The 13,721-nt window shown below is 44.1% G+C and overlaps 1 protein-coding gene across 4 annotated transcripts in view; it reads left to right on the top strand.

The window, feature by feature from the left end:
• Nucleotides 1–1,461: 1,461 nt before the first annotated feature.
• Nucleotides 1,462–13,721, top strand: part of ntn2 (netrin 2) — a 53,141-nt gene continuing 40,881 nt past the window's right edge. The window contains exon 1 of one of the 4 annotated variants that reach the window (XM_049564209.1): nucleotides 1,462–1,624. The gene's annotated coding sequence lies outside the window, so the exon portion shown is untranslated. Of the gene's footprint in view, nucleotides 1,625–2,626; nucleotides 2,652–4,244; nucleotides 4,547–4,615; nucleotides 4,648–13,721 lie in introns of those variants that run through there. The other 3 variants (XM_049564210.1, XM_049564208.1, XM_049564212.1) reach the window with 3 other exon arrangements.

Raw genomic sequence — 13,721 nt, 5'->3', positions numbered from 1 at the left:
AGAACGAGTTGTACCCATGAATCATACGCACACATACACATGGGGAAATAGAGCCCAGGTTGAAAAACACTGAAGTTGTCCTTTAAGCATTTTTTCCAGACATATCTGTCCATTGGAGTGGATGTTGGATGTCACTGGGAAAAAAGGGAAACACTCTTTAAATGGTGAAATACTGTTAGAATAGAGTTCTAAGGTGATTTTCTAATGATACAATCCGCTCATAATGCATTTTATTGATTATGTCCACACAAAATACAATTTCAACATACCTTTTCTGGAAATACTTCAGAAATTTAGGATTTTTAGAGCTGTGGTGACGAATACAGAGTAAACATACATATGCAATGTGTTGTAAAGCATCACTTTAGTCATTGATATAAGTTAACCATCCATGAAAAATAAATTAGGTCATGTTTTTCTTCTTTGAAAAAAAAAAAAAAAGTCAGTCAAGACCATCTACTGACAAATAAATAAATAAATAAATAAATAAATAATCCAAGAATCCACCATTTGTGTGTGTTATAAAATAATTAAATAATTAGATTCTGAATTAGGTTCTGAATGGGTCACCAATTTGGCCTTAAAAACACAGTCTTAAAGTTCTAATGAATAAAATCAAACTCAGTAAAACCTTGGAACAAGCAAACACAACATAGTGTGGAAATATTCTTAAGTGGTTTTCAAAAAGAAACACAAAATCCTGAAAAATTACTCTGTGTGGTCACATGTTTTAAGTGAGACCGGGGCTATGGATCATACTCTTACTTTATTTTATTCTATTTTGTTGTTTTTATTTTATTATTTAGGCCTAATTTCATTTTATTTTATTTTATTTTATTTATTTTATTTTATTTTATTTTTTGTTTTTTTTTTTATTTTTATTTTTAATTTCATTCATTTCTTTGTTTTATTTTATTACAGGACCTGTCTTGAAGTAAAGACTATGGCCAGTCAGACACAGGTGTAACTAATACTAATGCACTGCATTTAAGTGCCAGTGCTCTGTTGTATGTGCTGGCTCATGTGCAGGACTTACAGGGACAACCTAATGCAGCAGGGCATCATTACTGTTATTAGTAACACCTGTGCTTACAGGTCTGAACGCCTGCACTGACAGAGGTCTAATATATTACTTAAACATAGCTTCTAAATGAAGTTGTTTAATCGTCTCTTATTAAAACGACTTCTTATATTATGTGGACAAGGACGACGATGAAGTTGAGCTAACAGGATGTAAAATATGTTGAACTGTGAGGATGACTCTCTGGCCAGAAACGTGACGGAGCTTTACACGGGCTCAGCCACAAGAGGGCGCCCTCTAATCACTGAAAACCAGGTAGGGGGGTTCCCCCCCCCCCCAAGGACAAGGTAAGCATCTCTCCTTGCGCCCAACAGCAGGGGCGCCCAACAGCAGGGGTGCCAAAAAATGAAGCGAGGAAAAAGCCGGAGGCTGACATTTTCTCCAGGGTGTCCGCCGCAGGGAACCCAGCGCTGAGAGCCCCGGGGCTTTGAACAGACACACCACTGAGGCTTGTTTTGCAGACAAAAATCAGCACACTGATCCAAGTGCACCAACTCTAAAGGACCGAGGAGAGCTCCCCGCTTGAATCCCATCTGACAGCAAGTGAGTGTGTTGCCTGTTGTAAGTCTTGCTTTCTTTCATTCTGTCTTTAACGCAGTCTAATCTCTCCCAGTTGTAATGGGAGAGATAATCTAACTAGATTAGTGCCTGGCTGGCGGGGCTCCTTTATTTTACAGAAATGCGTCAAAATTGGCCCTGTGTGGGGAAAATGCCTGGACTGTGTGAAGGGACACAGCTCTGCGTGTCTGTGATAGAAACAGATGAGCTGACACCAGAATGTTTCAGTTTGTTGTTTTCTCACTGAAGATTTGCAGCATTGTGCTCAATTCCAAGAAGCTCTGTTTGACCACATTATTGAAAGCTTGCTGCGATTGTTCCAAATTCTCCATTTACTGGCCTGCTTTCCCCAAATGCCTCAACATTTTAAATTGAAAACAGTAAAGCAAATGACAAAAGTGTGTTTACAGCGTCATTCCCACAATAAGATTAATTTCATAAAGTTAGCAGAAAAAGAAGAAGAAGAAAGAAATAGAGCAGGGAGGAATGAAAAATGTAATTAGAGGAGAATAAGGAGAATTCATTATAAAACTAATTGAGACTGCTGTGTGAAGCCGAGGAAAAGGTTATTTTAGGGGCTGATTCACGTGAGAAAATCGTCGAGAAGCAGAGGAGACTTTGAAATGAAGAATTGGTCTTAGACTAAGGAGGATGAAGTAATTGGACAGAAGGCCAGAGGAGCAAAGGGAGTAATAACAATAAATACAGCGCGATGGCAGATGAATGTGCGCAGACTGGAAGTTTCCTGGGAGAAAATGTGTCAAGTTTTCGCTTCTAAAATAAATGCAATACTTTAACATCCTGCGCAATAGCTCATAGCCTCGCGCTCGCTCGTGTGCCATTTATCCCAGCTCGAGTCTGATGAAAGTTAATTAATTTTATCCTATTTTAGATGAAGCTGGCACCACTTTTCCCTTTTGTGCGTAAACCCCATTAATTGGCAGTGTCTTTTTCTTTTTTTTTTGTCCTGCCCCATTCCCTCACTGACACCATTAATGAGTGCTGGCTGCAGGTGTGTTCTCGTGCAGGGGTCACACACACACACACACACACACACACACACACACACACACACACACACACTCAGGATTGGGGTTAATGCTTTTTATCCTAAATTATCCGCGGGTTTGAATACATATTTAAACGGGCTTTGTAGTGACATGAATTACTGGAATAAAGGCACCAAAGCGCAGCTTGGTCCCGGGCCGGGCCGAGCCCAGCCCAGCCGAGCCGGGCCGGGCCGGGCTGTTCCCCCCAGAGGATGGTACAGTAAATACAGGAGGAATGTTGATCAGCTTACAGCGGGGCCGGGAGGTGCTCGGGATTTTGATCGGCCGTGATGCTCGAAGGCTGCACCTGCACCAACACAGAGAGCAGCACGCGGGCTGTTGCCTGTAAATTAACAGGAATTATGAAGCGGATCGTGGCTGTCCTCGCGCCTCTGCTGGAGTGGTTTCACAAATGTAAAATGTTATAAAATGTTATTCCATGCGCATTTACAAAATGAGTAGTTGTGGTGCGCAGATGCGTTTGGCTGAGACATTTTGAAAGTTGGAACAGGCGCAAAAAACCCACCTTAACGCCATTTATGTTCTCCCACTACTTCATGTAGACAGAAGTCAATATTAATATCAGTAATTACCACTGACTTCAAAAGCTGCTTTAAGTCGCCAGTGACCTCTCCAGTGCGCTTTTACGCACGCTCTCCCCTAATAGGCTGTACAAAATTGCAGACACTCATCACGACAAACCACATTTAGCTGTCGCTCTTTAACCTACACACACACACACACACACACACACACACACACATAGGGGTATAAAGCCATATGAATGCAGTTAATGAGTTAATGTGCTGCTGTCATGGCCGAGGGCGCAGGGCCACATTTTCTGTGCCAAAAAGAACCTCTCTCGCTCTTTGCGTGCACGCACACGCACACACATCCCTCCTCATGATGCAACCACGAGCCAATACTATAATATACTTAATTCGATGCTACTTTAATTATTATATATTAATAAAACCATCAACATAGTCGCTGCCTTGGCGCGCAGGCTAATAAATCCCACACGTGTTGGGACTGTTATTAGGATTAATAAATTACAACACCCTGCATCTGCCTCTTGTTTCGGCGCGCCCCGGAGCCCCGCTAGGTCTACTCTTTTTCAACAGGTTCAACGTTGTGTTCTCATTACGACCTCCATATGGCTGCCTGTGAACACAGCGAGCCATGGGGCATTTAGAGGCATGCGGCGCGGTGAGAATGAGTCCGTAAAGCGGCGGAGGTATTTGTTGTAAAAGTGAGACCAGTTGTGTTGTTTGAGGGGAAAACAAATCTAGGAGCAAGTGGTCGTTTGGTCAAGTGTTTTAGCGCGCGTTATTTTGGCTACACGAGGAAATGGCACGCATCAGTCAATGGCAGGTAAAATTAAACTTGAGCTAGGAAAACGCAAAAAGCAGTGGGGCTGTTGGAATATTTAGACCTCTCTCTCTCTCCCTCTCTCCTGCACACACACACACACACACACACACACACACACACACACACACACACACACACACACACACACGGTGGGGGAAATCTGGGTTTGATTTTAATGGGGAGTAGCCTACCCCGGGCTCGCTTTACAACCTATGGATGTACTGGACGGTTTTCAGTTGGTTTGAGCTCCGGGCGCGGATGCAGCGGTCCACCTCCTCTCGGTGCCCCCCTCACTTTTTCACTATGTTGCGCGTTTTGCTCTTCTCCTTTTAATATTTTAACGAGGCGAGTGTGAGAAACACTTTTGCGTTTGGAGAGGACACTTTCTGACGGAAGAGAACCTGAAGGCTAATAACTGGTGTGGATCTCTGGAGGGACGTCCTTTTAAATTCAAAGACAGCGAGATTCACGACTTGACACCGGGGTAAGTTTATAATCTGCGGGTCTGTTTCTGTTCCGCATCCAGCGTGTTTTCGTGGATAGTTCATTCCAATTTTACGCACCGCTTATTCTCTCAGAAAAGAGGTGAGTGACTCAGGGCGCTCGCTGAGACGGGCTGTCCATTACCTGCCATTTGTTTTAAATGAACGCAATGACTGTCATTACTTTATTACAGGCTGAGCTCGTGTGTGACTGTATAAGTAGGTGTTTTGGGTGGCTGAATCAGCGGGGCGCGCTGGATCAGAGCGGCGGACACCGCAGACAGGTGTCAGCCTCCTCGGTTTACAGCTAGCCCGTGGGTCGTAGCAAAAAAAAAAAAAAAAAAAAAGCGAGAAAAACAGCCCGCGCCGAGGATTTAATACGAGGTACAAGAGGTGGACTATACGGAGCCAGTGAGCTTTAATAGCGACTTGGAATCAGAGCCAAGCGCGGATGCCAAACCAAGCAGCGCGCTTCTCGGTTCCCGTCTTCCTCGACACTGCCCTGGCCAAGTCTCCCAATGCGTTTGTCACTTCTAATATTTTCCCTTTTCGCTCTAACGCCACCACCTGAAAAATATTTGTGTGTTAAAAAAAACATTATTTTCAGCACTGAAGCAACTTTAAAGAGAAAAGTACAAGAATGAGTCAGGCAGCTTGAAGTTGTGTCTGTGGTTCATTGAGGTTTAAAGTGGCGATGAGCTTGATTTGAAGGGTGAAGCCCACCATGGCGGTAGATTTAGAGCATGTGCATTTGTGCCCCCCCCCCCCTTAAAGACATGAAAGTAGCAGATGGCTTTCAGTTGGACAAAATCAAATACATTTACACCATAAAGTAATGCAGAAAACACACAAATTGGTGTGAACAAAATTACCAGAATTCTGGAAATAAAGTGTTCAATACTCAAAAATCTCTGGCAGAGGAGGCCCCCATTGCAAAGCCCCCTTAATGCGGAAATCACACCTACGCCCTTGAAGCCCACCGTGGTCAAGGTGTGACAGGACTCCCTTGGCTCATCTCCTCTCCGCTTACAAGCAGCAACAAGCCTGGTAGTGAAAGCGAGAGTCCCATACAGATTGCTTATCTTAACTGCTTCAATAGCCTTAAAGTATGCCCCTATTGCACACTGAAACAGTGTCAGCCACTTGACCTACTTCTCACTCTCACCGCAAATGACTGGAATCATTCCACGAAGAGGAGAAGGCCTCTGAATCCTCGCTGTTCGCCGAGGTCAGGGAGAATGCAAAAGAAAAAAAGTGTAAACTGGGGGGAGAATGTTTGAGTCGAACACGTGTGGTGAAGCGAGGCGCTGCTCATCTGGCCACCACTGCCCTGTTTTTGCAAATTAATCATCATTATTTAATTGCATCACGCCCTGCTTCCATCAATAACAGGGCGAGGGAGGTAGAGCCAGGAGCAGCTGAGGGCACATGATGTAGAAGCTAATCCAAAGCAACATAGTGCAGATTTGTGTGTGTGTGTGTGTGTGTGTGTGTGCGCGCAGTTGTATGTGGTATTTATGAACCCCACAGTAAAGCGGACGGATTGAGACGGAGAAAGCTGCAGTAACATAATCGTTTTTCTTTTGCTTTTGAAAAGCAGGATCCCTCAGAACTCTTGGCTCCGTCCACCTGAGCGAGTTAAGTCAACACATCCAATATATTTTTCTCTTAGGCCTCAACAGTTTGACAGGGCGAAGTAATCTCTCTTTCTGCAAGTCCTTCGTTTTCTGCTACCATATCAGGCTCTGGCACCTGATTCCACTGTGAATATAGCACTCTAAAGTTCCCTTGAATGGCAGTTTAATATTGTGATTTGACTCCAGGTGGAATTTCACGTGTAGTATATTTTCTGTTCTGTCCTTCCTGGATCATTCCCGTCCCTGATATGAGTTTATATTTAGACCTGGAGATGGATGTGGTGTGATAAAGAGCCCACATTACACTCATTGTCTCCACTTTAGAGGTGCTGTCGTCCTGTAGTAAGTGGCCCTATGTTTTCTCTTTGAATGACAAATTGAGTGTGTGTGTGCGCCCTTGCGTTTCCTGTTAAAATACCTGTCATTCGTCAGCGTGACGCCCAAGATGTCTCCCACTGTGTGAAGAGAATCCAGGGGCAAATGCTTCATTCTGCCACTCCCTGCACCCTGCTAGGCCTACATGTGTCAGCCACACATTTCCTCCAGATGCAGAGGGTTATGTGTGTGAGGTCTGCTAGTGTGTCTGTGCCCACTTAGTGCCTATAAGTATCCTTATCTTGCGTGGACTACTTCTGTATTGATGGCAAAGTTCTCAGATGTGACGAGTTGACAATAGGCTGGAGGCATGTTTGGCTCTCCGAGCGCTATGGCAACCGTGTGTGCTACCTGCTAGCTGAGGCCTGCTCATCTCAACAGTTGTTCAGCATGTGAGCACAGAGGGCAAAGCAGCACATTGTTAAAATAGCAGGCTGCTGCCATAAAGTTGGACCAGCTCTTTGCTAGCATGCTAACCTGTTAAAGAAGGGGGTTCTCTGAAGGAGAATGACGTCAATTAGTTGTTTCAGCGAGTAGCCCAAAATGGCAGCTACTCATTTTGACTTAAGCATTGCATTACGTCAAAATGCTTTTGTGTTCTCTCTCAATACACTTTGAAGTCTTTCTGATCCACAGCTAGTTAGTGAAACTAGTTAATCTAGCTCTCTGTGCCATTGCTGCTGCGGCTGATTTTGACAGACTATGACTATAGCAATGGGACGATGTAGCTTTGGCTGTTGCTGTTGATTGTGGCTATGCACCTCGTAGCAAATCAGTTTATAATGGGCGCAACACGTGCAGGACTTGTGTGTGTGTGTGTGTGTGTGTGTGTGCGCAGTGAATTGACACGGTTGTGCTGCTGGCGGAGCGTTGTTTTGAAGCTGCTGTATTCTTGTGGTGTGTTTGGGAACACATCTGTCATATCTGATAGAAGCGCTGCGGGTTCAAATCCCCTGCGGGTTGGAGATCATAACCATAACCGTATCTATAGCATCGCAGATTCAACCACAAATGCAGTCGTAGTCCGAGCAGTAACTATATCCGCAGCCGCAGCTTCAACCACTAACTTACAACCAGGCAGAACAGCTGCAGCCAGTGGTTGTGTACTGTTGGAACTCAGCCTTTTGAAATGAGTTATGAGAAATAGATTCAAAATATAGTGTGTGTAGTATCTGCGGAGCACTTAGCTGGCAGTGTAACTGGACTGGACCAACATGCTACTGTATAGATCAGGGGGAATGCAAACTTGAATGCGAGGTAACACAAAAGTTGTTGTGAGGAAGCACAAAAGAAGATCAGAAAGAAATTCCCACCTTGACTTGTGCCTAAACCTGACCATATCATTGTCACGTCATAAAATAGATGGCACAGGCAAATGGCATGCTAATAGGGCTCTCAGGTCAGAAAATGCCTGTCATTCTAAAAGGCATGGCCACATGACTTATTTGTCATTTCATTTGGATGACTTGTGTTAATGTCAGCCAAGCCAAAAGACAGACATTTAGGTGCTTTCCCCTTCTCACTGAGAGACAGCTGACCTTTGAGCTTTGGGCGAAGGTCACTCGGTGCGTGCTAACATTGGCACCGAGAGAGAACGAGCGGAGGTGTAGATAGGGAGGAGAGGAACAAGGGAAGAGGGGAAAGGGAGTTTTCTGATGAGTCACAAGCTCTGGCATCCTTCACAGTGTGTCTTCCTGTGTGAGAGAGGGCACATATAAAAACCGAGCGGAGAGCATGTGTTTGTCCGTCAACAGCGTGTGTGTTTAAGTGTAACGTACGCAACCGTGCGAGTATTCCAAGCACTTAATAAAATGATTTGCGGTTTTCTTCCCCCTGCGAGTTCAAAGCGGGTCCTTGCTTTCGGCTGTGGGGTAGAGGTTGCTCTTGTGCAATGGAAAAAAAAAGAGACTGTTTTCCTGTTAGGGGGGCTTTTTTGGGAAAACCGCGGCTCTGCCTACCGCAGCCAGCCTTCAAAGGGCTTTGAAGGAGTGCTCACCTCTCCTCTCCTTAAATCCTTCCATCCCTCCAAACGAGCTACTTCCTCTCGTATTCAGGAGCACCTCACCTGCCTCTCCTGGACCGCCACTGTCCAACCGCACTGCTGCGAAGCTGCGGTTGGGGTTATGCTCAGGTCCATGGGAAATGTTCAATCAAGGAGCCCTCAGTCCACCCACACACTCTCACAACAGCACACTTTAGCCTCTCAGCATTTTTTTTTTTTTTTTTTTTTTTTTACATGTCTTTATGATCTGTGTAACCTCGCTGCATTGCCTTCATCTGACACGCACTGAGGACAAATATGTCATCCTTTTCTTGGTGCATCTTGACAGCACACAGAGGAAATAATTCTTGTATTTAAAAGCAGATTTGTCATACAGAAGGGGACTATACATTTTTGAACCCTTGTCCCTCCACTCCCAAGACTGTCACTCTGTCACTTAAAAATCCAAGGCAGAGTATAACTCTTTCCTCCCTCACTCTCAAGTTCACAGCTATATTTTTCACTTGAGAATGTATTTGGGACTGAAGCCCTGTTGGAACTCTTTGGTATTTTTAACCCTCTGCGTTGATTTTTAGCAAAGATGCCACTATGTTCCCAGGATTTTTAGTGACATTTTTAGTGTTTAAGCCCCAGATGTGACTCAAATCAAGGTTCTTGGGTTTACATGGACAAATCTGTTTTTTGCCCTTATTCCAAAAAACACAATATTCCTACTAAACTGTTTACATAGCTAATAAAAATGAGTATTCCACTAGTATTTCCATTCACATGCAGCCACGCATACTCCGATTAACGTGCCCTTACATGCTGTTTATCATGTCAAAATATGGAAAAGTAGAACAGCTGTCGCTTGTGCCAGGATTTTTTCCAAGTTTTCCACCAGTGGCAGTCTTGTTAGACTGCACGAACACAGCCTCCCTCTTTCCTTTAATCACCTTCTTCAAAAGTTCAGTGATGCGATATTTGCATTTTCATAATGTTTAGACGTAGGCGTGTTCCTCCTTCCGGCCAGAAGTGTGGGCTTTTCTTTTGAACATGCATGTCTGAGCCACAGCCTTGCAAACTGTTGACTAGTTGGTTAGTGCACAGCGCATCCATGACAATGCAGAGAGCTGACTGAAACAGGGAAGTGTAGCAAACTGCGGTTACACCCCCAAATGAGACGCATAGTCCAAATGTGCTATACATGCCCAAAGAATGCTGTTCAAACCTGGATAATACCAGCATATCCCACATGTCTTAGTCGGAAAATGCTTCCTCCAGAAAAAGGCCTCATTCTGAACATCCAGTTGGAATATGCTGCTGACATGACCAGTTTTAATCTGGAATATTGTCATATTCAACATAATTGTGGGATTTTAGTGTGCATGGAAACGTCCCCATTGTTAGCTGTGAACCCTGCTACTGTACTTTGTATGTTATTTATGATTTTGTGTTAAATATTAGAAGAAAAATAGACATAAGTTTAGAAATATGATTTTTGAAACACAATTTGAAGTTCAGTCACCTTTACATTGTTTTTAATTTACTCTTAAAGAAGACTCAGCATCATATTTGCATTTTTCTCTTCATTTTTTATTACCAAAAACAAATAATTTACTCTAAACTGCAGTCACCACTTTCTTTTTGAAAAAAAAAACACAGCAGTGTGTGGATATGCTGGGAAATCTGTAAAAAAACAAAGAGCCCTTCTTATTCTAGATATCTATATTTTTTGTCTGTTCCGTTTCTCACAATTTAACCCTGCTTAAACCCTGAATCTGAGTCACTGTTGCCCAGAACTTTCTGCTTGCTCATGTCCTTTCCCCTCCCTACGCCTGCCGCTTTCTCACCAAAAACACTGACCTCACAGAACACCTCATTAACAGAAAAATACACAACTTGTCCTATCAGCAATTTTTTTCTCTCCTGCTTTTGTACCAAAGAGCATATAAATGCAGAGAGTGGTAGCTCAGCGCAACTTCCTGTCTGTGAGTCTGTGAGAATGAGCCTGACCTCGTCTTCCACCTCGCGCTGTCTGTCTTCTCTCCTCCTGTTCGGTTCTGGATCAGGTTCTGTTGATTTAAAGAACCGCTGTCGGACTCGGGGCCAGCCGTGTGGGCTGGGCCACAGAAGCTGCTGCATTCCTCTGCTGGGCGTTCTGCCTTTCTCCCTGCAGTGTCTCTCCCTGCCAGACGCAGAGATGGAAAGGCAGGGATTATTTCACTTATATGTTTTATGATTGGATCCTCCTGCTTTGTGATTAGCCTCACGAGCCCTTGAGAGCCTGAGATATATCACCAGATTATTAGTAACAGATAGCAGCTAGTTCAGGTGTAGCAGCTTGAGGTGACGGGGAACAGTTTTGAAGGTTGGAATAAGAGAAAAGCAAAAAGAAAAAAAAATTTCAGATTAAACCTTCCAGAGACACTCACACGGAGCCTCTGAGCAGACTTTAGAAATTTGTCAGTGATCCCCCTGCTAATGACGCTCTCAGCTGTGAGAGGTGACCCCCTCCTGCCCTCGGCCCTCCCCGCTCCTCCTCCCCTCCTCCCCAATCCCTAATGAATGCCAGCAAGGAACTCTAAGCATCCTACACCCCAACACCCACCACCCACACACACACACACACACACATACACACACGCTTACACAAACAGCAGGATCGTCGTCACCACTGTGGAGACGGCCATCATCAAGTGGAATTCAGTCCACTAATATCTGACCCTGTCACCTGAGGCCTGTCAGTCATGTTGATTCGTCTGGACAGGTTTATTTACCTGTTAAATGAGTGTGTGTGTAAGGTTACGGATGGAAGGATGTGATTGGTGCTGAAACAATTATTAAATTAGGTGATAAGTCCATTGACAGAAAATGAATCCCCCAAACTTTTGATAATCAATTAATTGTTTAAAGCTTGGGTAGGCAGTTTAATTTTGATGTCACTGTGCAAAAATCCCATAACAAACTTGGCTCTGTTTTCAGGCTTTAGAAAATGTAGTCCAGGACTGAATACCTTAGCCAATCACAGGCCATTTCAGAGAGAGCAGCTGTCATTCATGTCAATCACTGCTCATGAATTGTGGTCATCGTATCAAACTAGGCAGTGCTGATCAAACACAAATTGAGATTCTGTCACTACATTGCCAATTTCACATCTCAGATGTTTTGAGAAACACATTTTAGCGCACTGTGTAGCTGTAAAATGAAAAAGTTTGCCAACAGTTGAGCCAAAGACAAGCACCGCCCACAAGCTGGGGCAAACATTCTCATCTTACAGCTAAACAGTACACTGAAATATGAAACATTTTAGGCAACAAATAGTCAATACAGGAACAAAATCTTGATGATATTTGACCAGGGCTGCCTAGTTTGACCATTTGACCACAGTTCACGAGCAGTGATTGATAAAATTGACAGCTGCGTTAGAGATTCCTCGGCTCTGATTGGTTGTTTTCATGATTCTTGCAAATATCAGTAGGAGAACTGTGAGGAGGCAGAGAAGCATGATTTTTTTCACGGATTATCTGCCTCATGTACTACTGTCAGGTTATAGTGACAGTTAATTAAAAATAGTGACAGTTTGCTCAAAAAATGTTTCTGTAAGTAATACATCTAAGAAAAATGGCAAAAATTGACATTGTCTTGATTAAAATACTCAAACGTGAGCTCAAACGTTGTTCAGGTGAAAACAACAACAACCTTAAACTGTGCAGTCTGCGTAGAGGGGGATTTTTGACTGTGTTGCTGCTCACACTGTTCTTTTATATTCATCTCTCCATAATGATAATGAGAATAGCGGTGGTCCTGTTGTTAGCCCATTAAAAAGTCCTCCATGGTTCTGGGCAGCCACTAATAACCCCACCAGGGATTACTGTACAGCAGGCTGGAGGGACAGCAGGGCACCAGTTTGGACCTCAGCTTGCTGTCATCCGAGAGAGGCGACCCCGTAGACCCCCATTCACTCGCAGTCTTAGTGGGGCCACCACGCCAACTCTCTAGAGCAGCGTGAAAGGCTCCCACTTGGGATACAAAGTGGCTCAGCTGTCCCTCTCCTATCCTCACCTCCCACAGCGGCCCCTCCTCTACACCCAAGCCAAATAAAGCCTCTCAGCGACTTCTGTTTTCCTAATCTGTGAACTCTGACAGAGGCGCCCACGCTTGAAAGAGAGACAACTCAACATGGGATGATCTCCCGGTGACAGGGAGAAGCTGAAAAAACGTTGCCGAAAACCACCAGACCACCCTGTCATCTTCCTGTTCCTGTCTTTCTGCCTCTCTCTGCTGCTCCTTCTATTACTCACCCACCGCTAAAGGAAGGCGAATTTAATCTAATTTCCCCTCCTTTTGCCCTCAATCATCTACCTTCTCTAATTGGGCTGTCGCTGTTTGATTAAAACCATTGAATACGTTCCAGTAGCCAAATGGCCTGAGTAGTCTTTGTGGTATGGCACAACTTCTTATGCAGGGGGGCTTCCACTCTCAAAGCCCCATATTTTTCATCCATTCTCACACTGTGCTTCCACTACTAATGGCCAAATTATTTAGCACTGCAGTAACTTAGCCACCAGGGATTGTAGCACGTCCGCACAAGTACATTCTCTTTGCCATTAATCCACACAGGAATGTTGCGGTTGTGAATGCTGTTTGTATTTGTCACTGCACTCCCAAGCAGCCTATCGCTGAGAAATTGCTTAGCTGCTACAGGAACAGTTTGTCTTTTAACATACCATAATGGTGGTACGTTTGTGTGCTACTTTAAAGGTCAAGTGTGACGGATTGAAAGGGATATATTGGCAGAAATGGAATATAGTATTATCACCTGAAAATAAGAATTGTCATGCTTTTTGTTACCTTACAATGATCCATTTTTATTTAGAAGGGGAATGGGTCTTTGTCCACAAAGGCCGCCATGTTGCAACGCCATATTTCTAGTAGCCCGAAACGGACATACCAAACAGTGGCTCTAGAAGTTAACAGCCCCCCTGATGAGCCAAACAGCATTGGAAAAACACGGTTTTTAATCTGAAACTGCTTTATTTTGTTTTTTGACTGGTTTAAATCACAAAGTCTGTTTGTTTTGGAGAGGGAGAGACCTCTGCAGCTAATTCGGCTCCTGGTAAAAACCTTCTGAACGTCTGGATCTTAAGTTATAAGAGAAAATAGGTGAGCACACACTAGCAG

The sequence above is a fragment of the Epinephelus fuscoguttatus genome, linkage group LG20 (genome assembly GCF_011397635.1).
Source record: "Epinephelus fuscoguttatus linkage group LG20, E.fuscoguttatus.final_Chr_v1".
Classification (NCBI taxonomy): domain Eukaryota; kingdom Metazoa; phylum Chordata; class Actinopteri; order Perciformes; family Serranidae; genus Epinephelus; species Epinephelus fuscoguttatus.
Note: the sequence above shows the minus strand (reverse complement) of the source record. Positions and strands in the feature narration are given on the sequence as shown.